Source organism: Mus caroli, unplaced genomic scaffold (assembly GCF_978045245.1).
Source record: "Mus caroli unplaced genomic scaffold, Mus_caroli_1 scaffold_17, whole genome shotgun sequence".
In the NCBI taxonomy this organism is placed as follows: domain Eukaryota; kingdom Metazoa; phylum Chordata; class Mammalia; order Rodentia; family Muridae; genus Mus; species Mus caroli.
In genome coordinates, this window is record NW_028227272.1 from 32,427,312 (window position 1) to 32,442,164 (window position 14,853).

At 40.1% G+C, this 14,853-nt stretch overlaps 1 non-coding gene across 1 annotated transcript; it reads left to right on the plus strand.

The window, feature by feature from the left end:
• Positions 1–488: 488 nt before the first annotated feature.
• LOC115029598 (small nucleolar RNA SNORA73 family) lies at positions 489–691 on the plus strand. The gene has a single exon (XR_003835167.1). It is a non-coding gene; the product is annotated as a small nucleolar RNA SNORA73 family (small nucleolar RNA).
• Positions 692–14,853: the final 14,162 nt, after the last annotated feature.

A 14,853-nucleotide genomic window follows, 5' to 3' on the forward strand; every position in this document is an offset into this window, starting at 1 on the left:
GCATTGGCTCATCCATTTGTTCTTCATGATCTTGATTTCTTTTTTTTGAGGCAGGGTCTTACTATGTAGTCCTAGCCAGCCTGGAATTTGCTCTTTAGACCAGACTGGCCTTAGACTCACAGAGATCTGCCTACAGAGCGCTGGGATTAAGGTGTGAGCCACTGCTCTCGACGTAGTCTTGATACATCTGAAAAGTACTGGTAACTCACTTTGTAAGTTTGAGGTTTCAATGGTTTCCTATGGTTCTATAGATGTTGTACGTCTGGGAAAAAGTAAAGAATACTGTTTTATATTCTTGGTGCATCCAACACAGAGAAGGAACATGATGTCAAGATATTTGAGCTATCTATAGCTATACATGCTTTTAATGCCAGCACTCTGGATGCAAGGGTTTACTGATCTCTGTGAGTTCAAGTCTACATATTGAGATCCAGTCTAGCTAGGACTACATATGAGAGAGACCTTGTCTCAAAAAATATTTATTACTTTCAAAATGGATACCTTGGGAAGTCATTCTGTTTGGGCTCTGTCCTAATATCAGAGGGGAGCATAGGGCTCTGCCCAATGATATACAGGCCCTTTCTACAACATTGAAAATGAAACTGGGTTCTGAGTCTGTGTCTGTATACTCCTCTGATTTCCAAGGGTCTGTGGGCAATGACTAAGGAGACAAGCTATGCAGGAAACATTCCAAGAAGGAGGAGAAGAGGAAGGGTAAGAGAAAGAGGAGGAGGAAGAAAGAAGAAGAAGAAGAAGAAGAAGAAGAAGAAGAAGAAGAAGAAGAAGAAGAAGAAGAAGAAGGAGGAGGAGGAGGAGGAGGAGGAGGAGGAGGAGGAGGAGGAGGAGGAGGGGGAGGAGGAGGAGGGGGGAGGAGGGGGAGGAGGGGGAGGAGGGGGAGGAGGGGGAGGAGGGGGAGGAGGGGGAGGTGGGGGGGAGGGGGAGGAGAGGGAGGAGAAGGAGAAGAAGAAGAAGAAGAAGAAGAAGAAGAAGAAGAAGGAGAAGAAGAAGAAGAAGAAGAAGAAGAAGAAGAAGAAGAAGAAGAAGAAGAAGAAGAAGAAGAAACATCATACTTTATCTTATTATAAGTGACTTATTACTACTGTACTACTGCTGGTCTAGCTCTGGCTTCTGAAACCTACTTTTTTTTTTTTTTTTTTTTTTTTTTTTTTTTTTTTTTTTTTTTTTTTTTTTTTGGTTTTTCGAGACAGGGTTTCTCTGTGTAGCCCTGGCTGTCCTGGAACTCACTCTGTAGACCAGGCTGGCCTCGAACTCAGAAATCCGCCTGCCTCTGCCTCCCGAGTGCTGGGATTAAAGGCGTGCGCCACCACGCCCAGCCTGAAACCTACTTAATGGCTGTAGGATGTGGCACAAATGTGGCACACCATGTTCCTCTTCTTTGGGAAGAAGGGAACTTTGCCCTTATCATCACAAGACCAGGTCATCTTGGGGGAAAAAACCAAACACTTGAGCACTGAGAGTGGATGCTGTTCCTTAATTCATAACTGGTCGTCATTATCAGTGCCCAGAAAGCCCCTCCTCTGTGTCACTTTGTTTGTGCTGACTCACTCTTTGTTTTCAAGCTCATATGCATGTGTGTTTATAAATGTGTTGGGTTGTGGTATGTGGGTAATCGTTGCTGTTTCTCTGTAGGTGTTAAATGACATTGTACGGCGTCTGATGCAAAAGCCTGGATTGGTGTCTGGGGTATTAAACAGATCACTCCTTCCATAGGACCTCAGGATAATGTGCTGATGAATAGACTATGAGACTTTATTGCATTTATATGGTTTTCTGTGCCCTTTGAAATGCGATTAGTTCTTTTAAGGATCATGGACCCTTATGATACTGAGCTCATAAATAATTAAATCCAATTAATACTCCAGACTGAACCAAACCTAATTCATTTCAAGTTCTGGTCCTCAGCAGAGGGAGCCTCGGTTCGCTACTTTTGAAATAACACTGCACCTTATTCCAGCTTCTCTTCCATTCACTTTGGTAGTAAAATACAAGGACGAAAGAGAGAGAGGGAGAGAGCTGTGCAGGTAGAATTAACATCAAAATATGCTACCTTATTACCTGAAGAGATTTAAGAAGAGTAGAGAGAGTGATACAACAAAGTATATGCTTCTAAAGGTTTTCTTTAAAGATAATTTTTGTAATGTGATATAATGTTTGAAAAGGCACTAAGATAATACAAGGTACATCAATACATGTCGCCCTGAAGGTGCCTCTCGGACTCTCTCCCCTTCTGTCTTTAACCTCTCAAGCTACCATCATGCTGGGGCCCCTGTTTCTCAGCCTCCTGTCAGCCCCTGTGGTTTTCTGTCCATGTGTGCAAACAAAATGACTGCACTGTTCTGGAGACTTTGGGGCTTTAGATAAATGGTCACATACTTTCAGCTACTTTTTAATGTGAAAAATTGGAAGTGTTTTCTTATTAATGTGTGTGATTCTGATGCATTCAAACTCTCCTAGCACATGTTTCCTCATGTGGCTGAGTATTCTGGCTAGGAGAAACAGCTGCAAAAAACCCCAACCAACCAAACAAACAAACAAAAAAACTCCTTAACCTGCTGTGTGCAAGGGAGGGAATTTCCTTTGGACATGTGACCATTGGTCAATAGGCACAAATACAGACCATTCAGAAAATATAGGCTTAAAAAAAGTGGAGGGGTTGGAGAGATGGCTCTACAGTCAAGAACACCGGCTCTGCTGGTGGATTGATTCCCAGCATCCACATGGCAGCTCACAACTGTCTGTAACGCCTGTGTCAGACGATCCAGTATTCTGGCCTCCATACGCACTGCATATACATAGTGCAGAGGCATACATTCAGGAAAAATAACCATACACACAAAATAAAAATTAAGGTTAATTAAAAACAAAACAATAATCTAGCCTAATTTTTCTCTACTTGTGTCAAAAAAAAGTAGTGGAATTAAGACGAGAAGTAGGCATGAGGAGTTGCTTTCTGCCATGTATTGTGCTCCACACTTCCACAGACTAAATTGATGCTCAAAAAAACCCAGTCTTGAGGACTCATTATGATGTTCTTTGTGCCTAAAAAGAAATTAAGGCATTGGGTTCAGATGAATGCCCTTGGAGTTCCAGTTAACAGTTAACAGCAGCCTGGAAAAAATGGTGACCGAGATCTGCTCAGATGCGCTCCTGGGTCTGCATGCTCCTAGGTCTCTGTGTTCCAGGCCTGTATATATCAGAGTTTACTTAGGGTTTTGCAGCTCTGCCTGACTGGCTGATAAAATCAGCACTTGATATTAAAGGATTTATTAGATAATGGCATCTATGAGCACTGGTTGATATTGAATACAAAAGAAAATGAAAGCCACCTGTTATTTCACTATCAAGAAGTGCCTATGAGAGAGGGGCTGAAAAGATGGCTCAGTGGTAAAAGGGATGAGCTGTTTTTCCAGAGGACCCACGTGGAGGCTAACAATGTTCTGGACTCCAGTTCTAGAGAGTTCAGTGTCTTCTTCTAGCCTCTGCTGGCACCACACTCACGTGGTGCACAGATATGCAGGCAAAACACTCATATACATAAAACAAAAATAAGTAAAAAAAAAGTTTAAAATACCTACAATTAATTGGCTTATTGCTATATGCTGAATTCTTCAAACACACTCGCCAGTAATCTTCCTTTATTTTTTTTTACTTTTAAAGATATAATTTGAAATTTTTAATCATGTGGATGTGTGCCTATGTGTGGGTATTCACATGTGTGTTGTGATGCCTGTGTGACACGATGTGTGTTGTGATTTATAAGGGTGTGTTATAAAAAAAGTCACCCATCTTTTTTCTTACAGTCGGGTCAAAATATAGGTGTTGTTAAAAAGAAAAAAAACTGCTTTAGTCAAATAATTCCCATGCTGTATAACTCACCCATTTAAAACATATAAATTCCGTGATTTTTAAATACCTCTGCAGAGTTTTATAACCAATACTGTAATCAAGTTTTAGAATACCATTCTTGGAGGGTAGGTCAGTGATAGAGCATGTGTTTAGCATGCATAAGGCACTGGGTTCAAGCTGGGCATAGTGTTGTATGCCTTAATCCCAGCACTCCACCAGTAGAGCAGGTGGATCTCTGTGAGTTCAAGGGTACTCTGAACTACACAATGAGTTCCAGGATGGCCAAATCTACATAGAAATCAATCAATCAATCAATCAATCAATCAATCAATCAACCAAGCAAGCAAACAAGCATGCATGCATGCATGCATGCAAGCAAGCAAGCAAGCAAATGACACTGGGTTCAATGCCAGGTCCTACCCACAAATAAAAACCAACAAAATTATCCAAATAATTTGAGGTTATTTTCATTACTGTCCCCATATAGCCTCATGACCATGCCTTAGCCCCTGCCTTCTGGTTGCATATGTGTTGTAATTTATAAGGGTGTGTTATAACATCTAGTCACCCATCTTTTTTCTTACAGTCGGGTCAAAATATAAGTGTTGTTAAAAAGAAAAAAAAAACTGCTTTAGTCAAATAATTCCCATGCTGTATAACTCACCCATTTAAAACATATAAATTTTATATGTTCCCACTTATGTTCTGTCTCTATAGACTTTTTTCATGTTCTAAACATCTCACATAGACAACTCATGCAAAATGTGGTATTTGTGACCAGTTTCATAAACTCAGCATGCTCTTGAAGTTCATCCACTTTGTAGCGTGTATAAAGACTCCAATCCACACAATTTCCCCTTATATGGATAGAACATCTTGTCAGCCTCTCTTCTGTTGACAGACACTGGAGTGTTTTCTACTTTGAGGCTGAGTGTGTAAAAATGCTGTGACCATTTGTGTATATATTTTGGTGTGGACATATGCTCTCATTCTCCTAGAAACGCATGGTGACTCATATCATAATTGTGTGCTTTAACTTTTTGAAGAACCTCTAGGCTGTCTTCCAAGGCAGCCACACCACAATGGCATTCATACCAGCAGTGTGTGAGGCTTCTCTCTATCCATGTAACTGTAGCTGCCATCTGCCGTTAGATTAGCCATCCTAGAGCAATGTTGTCTTACTGTGGTTCTGCTCTGCACTTCCCTGAGTATTTCATGGGATTGGCTGCCATTTATATAGCCTTGAGAAAATGTTTAAGCATGTCCATTCTAAATACTGGGTCAGTCAATGGAGGTGCACAACTTTAATCGCAGCACTCTGGAGGTAGAGAAAGGAGGATCTCTATGCTTTCTAGGCCAGATTTGTCTACATAGGAAGTTCCAGGCCAGTCAAGGCTACATAATGAGAACTTGTCTCAAAAACTGTTTTAACAAAAACAAAACAAAACAAACAAACAACTAACCAGCCAAACAAACAAAACCCCCAATACCCAATAAATAAATAGTAAAATTGAGCTGTCTTGTTGAGCTGTAAGAGTGTATGTATGTACACATATACATAAATCATATACAGTCAGTATCTAATTTCTGGCTGACAAGTATTTTCACCCACTTTGTGGGCTGTCTCTTCAGTTTCATCATGATTTCCTTTGCTGCATAAAAGGTTTCAATTTGGATGCAGTTCAGGTCATCATGTTTTTGTTTTGATTCTTGTGCTTTTAGACTCATGTCTCAGAAGGCCAAGCCTTATTTTGAACACATCAAAATTATACAACATAAAACAATTAGTTTTTTCACATCATAGTTCATCATGGGCATTTTACATAAAAATTTCCTCTCAATTTTTACTTTAGATGATCTGTCTTTATCAAGCCTTCAGAGACTTAGCAACATTACAAAAGAAGGCAGAAAACATTGCCTAGAAAATCTTTAAGACAGAGCTGTGGCGATGGCTCAGCAGTTAAGAGCAATGGCTTAGGTTTGGTTCTTGGCACCCATTTAGAGGCTCAAACCACCTATACCTACCTACCACTCTACGCATCCAGCTCCTTTTTCTGACCTCTGTGGGCACCAGACACACATGTGGTGCACTGACATACATGCAGTTTTTAAATTTGCAGTGGTTAAAAACCAAAACAAAAGAGCAGCCCTTTAATCTCAGAATTTGGGAAGCGGAAGCAGGTGGATCTCCGAGTTCAAGGCCAGCCTGGTCTACAGATCAAGTTCTAGGACAGTCAGAGTTGCACAGAGAAACCCTGTCTTGGACAAACAAACAAACAAACAAACCCAAACTACCAACAACCTAAAAACCAAACCAAACAAAACTAACAAAACAAAACCTAAAGCAAACACTACCCATCGAATGGATTTTTCATTTTAAAAGTAAAATAGTCACATTCCAAATATGTAGACAGGAGAAAGGACAAAGCTTCTAGCCTTACTACAACCTGACCTAGATCTAGAATGTTTTCAATCTCTAAGACTTACTGCTAAATCCTCTCACCCTTTCTTGTTCTTTCTGAGCTCAGGCTGGCTGGTTCAACTCAGCTGTTCTGGTTCGAACTCCTTTCTAAGCTGACTGACTCAATCTGTCCTCTTTCAGCTTCTGAAGTACTCTGCTTGGCCTCAAACTAATTCTGGCAATCTGTTCTAATCTTCTGGTTCCTTCTTATTCTCTGGCTCCTTCTGTCTTCATCTATAACTAGCTTGTTTTCTCTGTAAGCAGTCTCTATAAAACTGTCCCAGTAAAACTGCCGCCTCCTCCTCCCTCTGCACTGTCCCTCATGTAGCTTCCCTTTCCTCTCTCTTCTTGTAAAAGTTGGGCATAATCCTATTCTGTCAAATCTTTCTCTGACTCATCACTTTGTCTGCCACTCAATTAGTCATCACTTTCAAACATGGCTGTTTCCCTCGACAAACTAATTTTACCTTTGTTGTTTGGGATTACAAGTGTGTACTAAGGGCATATCTGAATGCCAGCCAGGGGGTTAAAGGTGCATGCTAAGGACTGAGCCACACCATAACAAGAAACAGGGGTTCTCAATAAGTAACACAATCTGTAGGTTCACAATTTGATCAAATATCCTGAAATAAAATCATAGGGATCACCACATCCCATGTGTCATGGGTGAGCCTTGCCCTAGGAAAGCCACCTTCCTGATCATGGTATCCCCCCTGCCAGACGTATGATGGGAATATTTTGATTATCCCCATTTAAAAACTACCTTGCTAACCTAATTGAGGATACGAGAGCTTCTTATTGTTTTAATCTGCAATTCATTTTATCACTACCTAGGTCATACTTAAGGTGTCTTTTCTTAGATGGACTTTGTAGCTCTATTTCCTTTTAACTACTATTAATGTGAGAATCACTCAGACTTGTCTTACATTAAATATGTAGCTATCTATATCTAAACATTAATATTTCAGGGGATCCATTTCTTCAAAGTTTTATTTCAACGGAGAATTTATGTTTGTAACTTTGTCATAGAGCTATAACTTCAATAAATTTTTTTCTCTACCTGCTAAATCAAGGTCTATAAGTTAGGGAGAATTTCTTTTACTGTAGACAAAAGAAGGGCAAATGAGGTAAAAAGACAGATTAGCAAAAAGGCATGTTCATAAAGACAAGATACTATTATGCCTTGATATTGTTCATATTAAAATTTTATAGCCAAGTTCCCATCATTTTATATTCATCTTTCAATGTGTAATTATTTTAAATATAGATTATTATTCTAATTATCTTTAATTAAAAGCACTTTCATATATCAATGTATAGTCTAACAAAAAGGAGCTTTGGATTCATTCCATTTTTATAATACAGTCTCCAGTTCTCTGAAGTAATTTTCTATGTAGGCAGTAAGTCTTGGGGTGTTCCTTTAGATAAGCTATGAATTTTAAAACTAACTCACATTTTATTTTATTGTCCCTACAAAAATAAATGCTAGAGGACTTTTCACTAAGTGTTTCTTGCCTTCATTAAGTACTTTTCTTTTATCTGATTATGTGCATGCTGCTTTCAATGAATACTAACTACTAACTACTCTTATCTGGCATTCTATTTCATAGTGAGGAGGTAGATTCACCACAGCCTAATTATCATTGTTATTCCATTAGCCAGGTAGTCCTCTGAGATCACAGGAATGTGTCCTGTTATTTTCAGTATGGTCAGTCATCAATCCATGGAATTAATGCACAATTAAGTCAAGTCATGAATATCCTTAGTCAGATGGCTCATTTGAAAAGACTAGAATTAAGAAAGCATTTAGGGCAATTTCAGAATATATCGATTTTCTTCATTCTTTTTGAAAAAGAGCACAACAGAAGTTTACACAACAGTATCTGTTACCTCCCACTTACATGTAATCCCCTCCCCCCGGCTTTCTCACTAATGTATTATTCTAGCACTTAGAGGGCTGTGAAGGTGGGCAACTATTTGTATAAAGATGAGGGTGAGTCACCGTACTTTTTCAGCTTCACTTCTCCTTCATTATTATATTCTTCCTTCCCTGTGGTTGGTCCCTACCTTGTTTTCTTTCCCCATTACCACCTTAATAACATCAAGGTCCTTGTTTGGGTTTCAATGTGAACTGTTCCCTAGTGGCTCATGTGTCTGAACCCCTGGTGTCCAGCTAATGGCATGTGTAGAAGGTTGGGAATCTTTAGAAAGAGAATCCTTGCTGGAGGAGGTGGGTCATTGGGAGCGCTCTCTCTCTCTCTCTCTCTCTCTCTCTCTCTCTCTCTCTCTCTGCTTCCTGATTGCAGATACAGTGTAAACAGTGCCTCATGCCTTTCCCACCCCAATGGACTGTAGCCTCTCAGACTGGAAGCCAACATAAGCTCTTTTTCCCTTAAGTTGGATCTCCTTAGGTGTTGGGACACAGTAGCAAGAAAAGTAACTAATGTAGTCGATCTCTCCTCTTGGTACCCCACCTTCTTCTTGTGTCCTTTGAATACTACCAACAACCTAGTTACATTCCTAGTTCAACAGAAACTTATTTTTCTTAATCCTATTTTTTTTCTTTTGTAACATTTTGTTTTGATTTTCTTGCATTATAAAAGTAACTTATGTCCTTTATGAAATCTGCAAAAACACAAGGAAGAAAGAGAAAGTAATGGCAGCTTTTATTTTGACTTCCAGAGGGAATTATCAAATTATTGTTGTATTTCCTTTATTTCTTACCATAAAAAAAGCCAAACACCTGGCATGATAGTGGGTACTGGTTCTCTTGGCACTGCAAAGCTAGAGGCAGAAGAATGGCAAGCTTAAAATTACTCAGAGCAAAATATAAAAACAAAACAAGACAAGACAAAAACAAATCCAAATAAATCATTTCACAGTAGATAAGTTTTGTATCTAAATTTTTCAGTTCACACTTGCCATAAGCATTTTGGATATAATTTGTGTGAAATTTTAAGTGTTCTATTGAAAAAACATTGGCATATTGAGAAAATTAGTATGAAGTCACTCATTATTTTATCTTTGCAAGATAATCACTTTTAAGTTTTGATAGATCTTCTGGTCCTCCCCTCCTTTCTCTCTCAAATGCTCTAACGCTGAGCCATACTTTCCATCATAAATATCACTTTTAAATAAAACACCAAGCAGTTCTGGCGAGATGGCTCAGTGCATAAAGGTGCGTGCCATCGAGCTTGGTAACCTGACTTGATCTCTAGAATTCACATGGTGGAAGGAAGAGAAATGACTCTTGTGAGTTGTCCTCTGACCCCACAGGCATGCCGCAGTATGTGTGCATGCATGTGCACATACATGCACAGAGACACAAATAGATGAAAAAAGTAAGACAAGTAAAACCTCACAAGAAGTAGTAGATCCTAGACTAGTTACGTATGATTGTAAAATCACATTCATTACCTCTTCTGTGTCTTAGGCAGCAAGCACATCCATGGACTCAAGCAATCAAAAATTTGAAATATTTTAAAAATTTGCATCTGTAGTGAACATGTATAAACAATGTTTTTGGCTATCATTCCTTCAGCAGTATGTATAGCATTTACACAGTAGTGGATATCATGAGCAATCTGGAGGTGACTTAAAGTGCACACAGGATAAATGCAAACACTATGCCCCTTCATGTGAGAGATTAGAACATCTGAAAACTCTGGGATTCACTATGGGTGGGAATGGCTGCTGGATTATTCTCTACCCATTCTGATGGAGGGATCTAATTACCACACTCTGAGTTTGTGGAGGGGGTTAAAATAATTAACTGTGCAGAAAAGGCCTTTGTCCTCTAGATCTTACCGTTTCGGGGAGAAAGACAAAAAGTTAGACAGGACAGGTAGCTGTCAGTACCTGTACTAACCTCTGTAGAATAGCAGAAAGCAGGGTGAGGGATGGAGACAGGTACAGACCGTGCTGTCTCTTTTGTGTAGGTTGGTCAGGCAGAGAGAGTCCTCTAATGAAAAATAATTCTAAACAAATACACTGCGTTGGTTTTTTTCCTCTGGAACTTGTGTTATTTGTGGTATATACAACTTTGTGTTTTAACATACAAGTTTTTTTTTCATCCTAAATTTATATTTTATACTTGCTGTTATTCCTGGTTTCTTGTTATTTCCCCTCTTCCCTCTCCTCACTGCTTTCTTGCTCTTTCTTTTCTTCCTCTTTGTGGAGATAATCTTATTCTGTAGCCCTGCCTGGCCTGGTACTTGCGATATAGACCAGAGTGGCCTTGAACACGAGGCGGTCTCCTTACCTTGGCCTCCTGAGTACTGGGATTAAATGAGCACGCCACCATGCTAGGTTTGTGTTACTTTTCTCTAAAGGATTCCTAAATTATATTGCTTCAGACCTCAGGAACCACTCTCTACCGGCAGGCTGTAAACGGGACTAAAATGAAACTCCCCAAATTAGAAAGGAGTTGAGTGGTCCTCGGTTAATCACTGGCTCTACCAACCAGAAATTTCATTTTGCCTAAGCACCACAGAGCTCTAGGCAGGGTTAGGGTCGGAGGGCCTAGGTACATGTAAAGAAGGAAGAGAAGCAGGGAACGGGCTGAACATGTGCATAATAAAATGTTATCTTCCAGATCCGGTGTCTTCAGAATGTACCCCAAACCTCCCCTGCCCCTCCCCACCCTCCAAGCTTGGTTTATTGAGATTCACTCTGCGAGCTATCATTACCAGTAATTCCCTTCTTCTGACACCTCTTTTATTTTCCAACAAGTCAGAGACTTTTGAAAATGAAAAGTCTGCTTGCATTCAGATAAGCTGCTATAAGTGCCCACAGATGGCCTTATTTCTCACTTAGTGGATTTTGAAACCAGAGCAATTTCTGCAGAAAGTAGATGATGGGAAGACAGTGGGAAGATGATAGGAACTGAAGTCTGGGTCCTGCTGAGTCCTTACTATTCTGTTAGAGGAGGTGTTTGCTTAGCAGACTCCCAGCCTGGATGCTAGACTGAACACCCAAGGATGTGGTAGCACTCGAAACACTACAAAGGAGGCTCACTCGCTGGTTCAGACGAACCGAGAGATGGAGTTAGCACCACTTGTTTGCTCCTTTTGAGTTTTATGGTTGAGATCTTTGGAGCTGCATGGATCCTGTCTTGTGCTGATAACCTGAATGACTTTATATAAATCCTACTAAATGTACTTTAGAAATAGTCTTCAGGAGAATTAAAACTGGCAATAGATCATAAAAAAATAATTGCTTCATCATAACAAAGCATTTCTTTTTTTTTTTTTTTTTTGGTTTTTCGAGACAGGGTTTCTCTGTATAGCCCTGGCTGTCCTGGAACTCACTTTGTAGACCAGGCTGGCCTCGAACTCAGAAATCCGCCTGCCTCTGCCTCCCGAGTGCTGGGATTAAAGGCGTGCGCCACCACGCCCGGCCTAACAAAGCATTTCTAGTGTTTTAGAGAACTATGCTCTAAATTTAGAGAAAATGCCTCCCTCTTAATTTTTTTTCTAAGTATTTTTCTAGCGTTGCTTCCATATATATAAACACTTAATGCTCAAAAACCTGGAGGGATTGGGTCCTAGGAGTCCCCTCAGATATCAGTTTTTTCAGATGTCTAAGTCTTTTTATATAAAATGACATAGTCTTGGCATGTAGCCCGTACTTATCCTTCCGTACGCTTGGTGAAATGACACCCAGGCCGAGAACCACATGCTGGGGGAAGAGGTGTAACGCTCGCTAGCCACGCTTTCTCCAGTGAATGAAGTAGCAGAAAGCACTCCTGTGACTAAGGGAAGCTAGGGCCTGGCGTTTCTAGCTGGCTGTATGATGCTGTTGGCATCCCTTCCTTCCTTCCATCCAATGTCAAGGACTTAGGGCTTGAGACAGAAGGGCATGCACAGCTGTGGACACAGAGGTCAGAAGGTGGTCCTCTTCCCTGGGCCAGTCAGCGTGAAGTGAGTCATGTTCAGAACTGCACGCAGGCACAGGAGTCAGCAATAAGGATAACTCAAGGAAATAATGACCGCTCTTCTGGAAAAAGGAGATTTGCAGAACTGAAAAGCATGTAGTGACCATGCAGCGGGGGCCACAGGGGCCTCATTTAGCCCTCCCACTAAGAGAAGGCATCTGTCAGTTTGCACTTATGCATCCCTTGCTGTGAGAAGGCACCCACACATCGGGAACCATCCATCTACCATCTCGCAACCAATAATTAAAGCAGTTTGTTCAAAGTCCATGTTGCAAGGAACCTGGTTTTAATGAGCCTGCCTTCCTTGTCTCAACAGCTGGTGATATAAGTTTATTGGAGAGTCACATGAGCAGCCAGACTTGTGTCCAGTGACAGATGTATAAGACACAGCCACAGGGTCAGGAAGTCCTCCAAAATGTGTCTTTTGACTTTGTAATGGAAAGTAACCTCCGTCAAAAGAAAAGGGAAACGCAGGAAAATGCACACAGAGTGTGAAACATTTTGGCAAGCTAAAATAAAGATGAAGAACAAGACAAAATTTTAAGTACAAGAGGCTCAGCAGTTAGGGACACTGATTGGCTGCTCATTCAGAGGACCCAGGTTCGATTCCCAGCACCCACATGAAAGCTTAAACTGTCTATAATTCAAATTCTGGGAGATCTAATGCTTTCTTCTGGTTTCTGCCTCATTCAGGCAAGCAAGTGGTGCACTGAGAGACATACACTCCCACACATAACATAAAAATTTTAATTGTACCTTATAATTATATACCAAATAAAACTTGCTAAGATTTTTTAATTGCAATTTCCAGAGTTAATGTATTTAGAAAACCAGGAAATTTCACTTACTGAGGATACAAATATGTAAATTTCTAAATACTCACAAGGTGATCACGGACCTTACCAAAAAGATTAAATCCAGAAAGTTGCTTCTGAAAATATATAAAGTAACATGACTAGACACATACACACCACTCACACACACAAAACAACAACAACAAAAACCCAACTGTAACATAGGACCAGTGATATGTTGCAAGTAAATATTTATATAGAGAAGCATTCCAAGAATGTTACTAAACATTTTATAATGAATAAAAAATCCTTAACAGCAAAGAGCCATCTGACCTACAATGGCTATTGATGACTACTGGAGCTATTCGTGATTTCAAATTTTAGTATGCTTTTCTGTACTTGTCAATGTTTCTTACAATACATGTATTACTTTGAAAAATCAGTTAAATAACATTCATGGAAATGAACCATCAAGGGTTGGTTGATCTGTAGATTGTGCTAGAAGATTCTGAGGGATTTTGTGTACAGGGCGACTTTACTTGTATGGGAGTAACCAAGATGTAATAGCTAATGAATGACTTATAGTCCTCTCTGTGTGGGGCCAGGGTCCCATGTGAGCGTTCATGTCCAGGACCCCGTGTTTAACCAGGAGGAGGAATAACTTATAGTAAGTTATGCATGGGGTGTATATGCTGTAAGATCTTCAGTGAATATCAGATACAGAACCATAGATATGTGTTGTGAATATCTGATATAGAACCTTATATATGTATGTTTTATATACATTTATGCCTTAGTGCATTTGGGTTCTCTGGAATAACAAAACTTATAGAATGAATCTCAACAGATAGATGATAGATAGATAGATAGATAGATAGATAGATAGATAGATGGATGAAGGGAATATATTAGAATGACTTACAGGCTGTGGTTCAGCTAATCTAACAATGGCTGCCTATGGATTGAGAGTCTAAGAATCCACTGGTTGTTCAGTCAACAAAGCTGGATGTCTCAGCTGGTTTTCAGTATATGCCAGAAGCCTAATGAAGTAGGCTCTAATTCCAGGGAAGGAATAGACTTGCTAGTGAGTGCCAGAGCAAGCAGGCAAAGAGCAAGTGCTCCCTTCTTCCATGTCCTTTATCTAGGTTGCCACAGGAGGTGTGGTCCAGATTAAAGATTTCCCAGATCAAAAGATCTGGATTAAAAGTTTATCCTCCCACCTCAAAGATATGGATTAGAAGTAGGTCTTTCCATCTCAAATGATTTAATTAAGAAAAAAAAAATCCCTCACGGATGTGCCCAGCAATTTTGGTTTTGGTCAATTCCAGATGTAGTCAAATTAACAACCAAGAATAGCCATCACAGTTAGAAAAGCTTAAGTTACAAATTAGGGATAATAGGGGACAGATAATAACTAATAATAAAGTACTCATAACAATATGCTACAGTAAGTTATTTGAATGCTCATCTCTGTCTCTCTGTCTCCGTTTACATTAATACGTGGTGCTGACCGTTCTTGTGATGGGGAATGCTACCAATGCCTGAATGGCACACCTGAGAGGCTTGATTCAGGCATTGTAATGGAGCACCAAGCTACTGTTCTCCTGGGTCTTCATCACAGCATGCAGAACTCCAATGGCTAATCTGGGAACACTCAAGATGGGACCTGCTGTCTGCTGCTCTTCCCTCAGAGAAGGAGGTGGCACGGAGGGTTGCCTGAGATTCTGGCTGTTCCTCCTGCACCTCTCTGCCAGCTATTTGTAATTCTACCCAATTTCATGCCCTTGTGGTCCAGA